This window comes from Quercus lobata, chromosome 10, assembly GCF_001633185.2.
Source record: "Quercus lobata isolate SW786 chromosome 10, ValleyOak3.0 Primary Assembly, whole genome shotgun sequence".
NCBI classification, from domain to species: domain Eukaryota; kingdom Viridiplantae; phylum Streptophyta; class Magnoliopsida; order Fagales; family Fagaceae; genus Quercus; species Quercus lobata.
In genome coordinates this window covers 57296021-57301605 of record NC_044913.1, presented here as the reverse complement: position 1 = coordinate 57301605, position 5585 = coordinate 57296021, and the positions used below count along the sequence as shown (strand labels likewise).

Here is a 5585-nt window from a genome sequence, read left to right as displayed (position 1 = left end):
GTACCAGTTTATATATTAGAACATGATATTCCAATTGGAACAGCCAGAACAAATGTACTTTAAAATATTGGTTCAAATAAAAAGTATCTAAATTTAAACAAGTCACTATTTTTTAGTTCTATGAAAAATCAACATAGTAGTGGGTTCCAATTAGCTCAACTGGTAAAATATCTTCTTATTGAATAAGAAATCTGTGACTCAAACCCTAACTATATCATAAACTAATTGGTGTCTTAATTTGATAATACAAATAAATCAATATAGAGTAGAATCCATAAGATGAAATTCTAATATATCTATTATATATATATATATATATATATATGAGTTTTGGTTAACCCATGAGCCCTTTCTCTCTCTCTCAACCTAGATATTAAAATAAATAAATTTTCTTGGGGAAAATATTAATAATAATTTAATCAACTAATTAGTAACACGAAAATTGATGAATGCTTGCCACATCCCTCATGGCAGCTCAAGTTGCGTTAATCCCCAGTTTGCATTAGAATGATGTCTGTTATTAGGAATAAGTTGTGTTTATAATTCTTTGAAGTTTTACCATTAATTAAGCGAAGTTTCTCTCATACAAAAACTTCTTGTGTGACAGTAACATAGACAAGTATGCTTAGGTGAATTATGTTATTGCAACAACTTTTAATTTTCTTTTGGCCACCATGATGAGCATCTACATTTCACTTCTTTGAATTATTCTTTTATCACTTTTGGATGAAACGGCCTAGGTTTTAATAATGAGCATTGTTATTATACTGGAAGGAAGTAAGAGCACCACAATATCTAGGGACTAGGAAACCAAGTAAGAACCAGTATCTCTGACTTAACTACATCAATAGAGACGCATTTTTTTTCGCAAAATTGTAGCCTGGCATTCATAAGTACCCTTTCAGATACCTAATATTTTTGAAAGAAATGTACTAATCATGGACATATGAAAGTTCATTTTAGTATTCATGAACTGTATAGGAAAATCTTTCAAATATTTGATTTCTTCAAAATGTGTTGGACGAATCATGGACACTATCTAACCTCTGTACACCTCTAAACATTACAAAAGATATATACAAAGCATAGATTAGCTGTTTGGCAAGAGGACAACTAGAAGAAATTTATTTAATAACTTTTTACACAACTAAGTCATAATTGCAGCTCATCAAGAACTTCCGCTTTCACAGAAGTTGTAAAAGAAATTGGATTGGATATATTCAGAGTCAGATTGACTGAGTTTGGTCTCACTTGATGCCTATTTCCACTAAAATCTAGCTTTGCTCAAACACCCTCCAAGTTCTGGAACATTAAGAGAGGAAAAGATTGTTTCAGATGAGAGACTCCCTTGGAAATTACGTTCAGCCAGAATGGTCACAACTGGATGATAATAAAATAACACTACGTGCAACACTTCCTATTGTATTGACATACGTTTCTATTGACAGTGGATGGTCTTCACTTTCTGCAGAATTGGTTTGAAGATAGAACAAAGCAGCCACCTTCTTGGGCGATATGGATCATTGTAGCTTGCCATATCTCCCTTGCTTCGGCTGTAGGTCGAAATAAATTTCAATGCCTACATATGGCAGCATAAGAATTAAACAAAAGACTGAAAAACTATAGTTTGTAAGGAAACTCCTGGATATAAACTATAAAGGGAATGCTGAACAACAACCCAGTTTAGACCTTACAAAAACACCTAATTGTGAAAATGGTGATGAATCATGCTAAATTATTCTATAGATATAGTAAATTATTTTACAGATAACAGCGCAAGGTACACAAACACACAAAATAAATTTCTTTGTATCCTACAATGACAATGTTAAATTGAATGACAAAATAAAAGACATTAAAATAACACTCACTAGGAGTTCTTTTATTAGTAACTATAACAAGACTGTAGTAAAAATGACAAAAGGTATACCTTCAGTATATAAAGTCAGTCCTTAGAGAAGACATTCTATTGTCGCGGCAGATGAGGTCACCTATGATCAAGATTTGGAGTCTTACATACAAGCAGCAAGGATGTCTCCGCTGATCAGCACACTTCAAATTCTGATGCAATTGGCATTAACTTTTGATGCTTTCCAAGATACCAGTCCAGGGAATCGAAAACTAGAATGGCACTAAAGAGTGAGTATCCAGCGCTTTTAACTATTCCCTTCTGGAAGCGGACTTCATATTTACCCATTTAAGTAAAAATCTGTCAACTTTTCAGACCTGCATAAACAAACATTCAACATGGTTCAGTCACAACAAGAATAGAATTACATTTTCCAGTGGGTTATATGTGTCACAAGAAAATGCATTACAGTGAGTAATAGTAAAGCTTAAAGCTGGAAGTATTGACTAGGCAAAAATTTATTCATCCTTGATTAGCAATTAGCTACCATCCCTGATTCTTTTCTTGGTAGACTGCAAAATTAACTTATGTAACCATTGATTGAGCATTCATACCTGTATGTTCTAACTTTTTCCCTAAATTTGTGATGCCTCCCTCAATTTTTTCAAATCAGTTTGCAAATTCTCACAAAATAATCATAATTCTATGGCAAGAAAACTGCGTTGTATCTTGTTTCAATTTATCACTGACAATGAGGCTTTTAGAGTAGGAAATAAAATTCAAATTGGATAAAAGCACAGCTACGATATTTTAGATTTTTAGTTATAGAAGATTTCATTGATAGAAGTTTTCAGCCTTATTTCTGAGTAATACAAATTAATATTTAAGCCATATTGTATTAATTGAATAATTACAAAAAAAAAAAAATTTAGCTTGCAGAGACTTTAGTCCATTGCCTTGTTTGCAATCTGTAGGCTATTACCCTCCATACAGGGATGTGAAGTGGAGCACCCAAACAGGTTGGCCTCTTAGCTAAGACAACAAGACTGACAATAAGAGAAGACTCTAACAAAAATTTGAAAATCCCTTAATTGAAGCTTACTATTATATGCTCATTGCAGAGATTTGTAGCAGTGATTATCTGTGAAATGATTTTAACAATCAATCAAGTGTGCAAAATGGCAAGTCACCAGATGTATATCTGAGTACATAACTTGATCTTAGATAAAAAAAAAAATGCAACAAATTTGAGTTTCAAGTTGCTCTTCTTAATTGGGCTCTTCAATTTCTTGCAGACTTCTGAAGACTGAATATCATAGTTTATGCCATTGATTAGTACTAAAATTTGAACATTCAAAACGAGATATATATGATCATAATCAGTATGTAAGGGTAATCCAAGATGTATACCTCATAATCTAGAAAACTGCTGAAGTCACTGCTACAGAGACTTTAAGTTAGGAAACCATAACATAGGATTGAACAGCGGACAAATTGTCAGGAATCCTGTATATTCTAGAAAAAAGAAGAAGTTATTTCTGATTATATATATAGGGGATAGAAGCAGTGAAAAGTGTAAATCCTGGGAAAGCCTAGGCCTTACTTGATGCATTGTCGAAGTGATACCTAATACACCCAATTGACACTTGCAGGTACATTCAAGTTATGGTTCCAGCTGACCTACAACCAGAAGTCTTTTAGGGAAAAAAAAAAAAAAACTGAAGACAGTAAAATTAGCTTAGCTTGAGAATAAATGTAACTGCAATTATGAAGTAATCCAATGATGAGTAATACAGCTTACCCAACATTATAATTTGATCTCAAAAGAAAAAAGATGTTAACCCTCTCATTTAATTTGATTTGAATTTTAAGTTATACTTCCTTATAGGGCACTCTGTATAGCAAACCGGACTTTAGGGTCATCTATAAATCTGTTTAAAATAGAATAAATAATTGGGAAAAATGCTCATACACCCCCTAAACTTTCAACCATTGGCCAAAAGACCCCCTCAACTTTTATAATGGCCAATTTACTCCTTAAACTATTCACACTTACCAAATTAATACATCTGTTAGTTTGGTGTTAGAAAACTAACGTTTAAATCACGTGAGAAGCACACAAAAATTACAAAGGTGAATCAGCTTAGTTGGGAGGGAAATAAAAAGCCAGTTTAGAGAGAGGAAGACGATAGACGGTGGAACCAAAATCTTGAACTGCCATGATAGCCTTCTCTCCAGTGTCGGAGTTTTTGTCCTGCAATCGCCTTGCCACTGGTATGCTTTTATTTTTTTTATTTTTTTTTCCTACTCTCTGCTTTTCTAATCTCAATCTCCATGTGCGAATTTTTCCAATTTTGTAATGAATGGATCTTTTACACCCAATTTTAAGTGATGTTACGGCTTAATTCAGTTGATTGTGAGGTTACGTATTTGAAACAACAAAAATATGCGTTACTTTACATTTGCGTAGGCATAAAATTAAACATTCAGGCTGTGTACATGCAGTCTTCTTCTTCTTTATTTATTTATTTTTTTTTTACATAAATATCATGCACACATTCAAAGGGACAACTTAATGAACTCAGAAGCATATGTGTGGAAACGGTCACCCCAAATGCTGGGATGAAAACAAGAAGTTTGGCAGTACCCGTGGCTAGGCCACACATCCATATTTCATTTTCATCCTTCCAGAAAATATATACATATGCAGATAAAACTTTAATAATTTTAAGTTTCGGAAGGTAAATGAACATGAATAGCTTGAAGTCATGTCCTTCGAAAAAAATCATATTTATCTATCGGACCTATTGGTTATTGCTTCTTGATGGGATTTGTGTAAACTGCAAAGGGTAAGCCCGAATATTAAACCAAACAAAAAAAATTGGAAAAATTCGCACATGGAGATTGAGATTAGAAAAGCAGAGAGTAGGAAAAAAAAAAAAAAAAAAAGAAGCATACCAGTGGCAAGGCGATTGCAGGACAAAAACTCCGACACTGGAGAGAAGGCTATCATGGCAGTTCAAGATTTTGGTTCCACAGTCTATCATCTTCCTCTCTCTAAACTGGCTTTTTATTTCCCTCCCAACTAAGCTGATTCACCTTTGTAATTTTTGTGTGTTTCTCACGTGATTTAAACGTTAGTTTTCTAACACCAAACTAACAGATGTATTAATTTGGCAAGTGTGAATAGTTTAAGGAGTAAATTGGCTATTATAAAAGTTGAGGGGGTCTTTTGGCCAGTGGTTAAAAGTTTAGGGGGTGTATGAGCATTTTTCCCTAAATAATTTGTTACAGAGTATTTCTCATGTTTAAAACTATCTTCATTTGAATTCATAACATTAATTAACTTTGGAGAAGCTTGAATATGAGTAATGAAAGAGCCCTAATTAATCCAAAATTGGTTAGTGAAAACTTAACAGTGAAGACAATATAAAAGTAACTAAAGAGCCCTAATCAATGCATTGTTGGTAGACTAGAATACACACACATAAATAATCTCAAGAAGTTTAGAATTGGTTGTTCAAACAAAAATACTTGATGGAAAATTTGAAGATCTAAGAATGCTATGCAGAAAAATATGCTACACTATATGAGCACACACTTTTGAACAAAAATTGTGGAAATTAAAAATTAGGTGCATAAGCTAGTCCATTCAAAGTGATATATTAAACATAAGGACATCTGAGCAAAAATACCAATTCTTGATTCTTTGAGCTTAGCATAGGAATCAAAAGTC

At 33.0% G+C, this 5585-nt stretch overlaps 1 long non-coding RNA gene across 1 annotated transcript; it reads right to left on the bottom strand.

The window, feature by feature from the left end:
* Nucleotides 1-2097: 2097 nt before the first annotated feature.
* Nucleotides 2098-3715, bottom strand: LOC115962429. Its single transcript, XR_004085427.1, has 4 exons — nucleotides 3651-3715; nucleotides 3453-3529; nucleotides 3260-3355; nucleotides 2098-2226 (listed from the first exon to the last, which is right to left on the bottom strand). It is a non-coding gene; the product is annotated as an uncharacterized LOC115962429 (long non-coding RNA).
* Between the last annotated feature and the right edge of the window lie 1870 nt (nucleotides 3716-5585).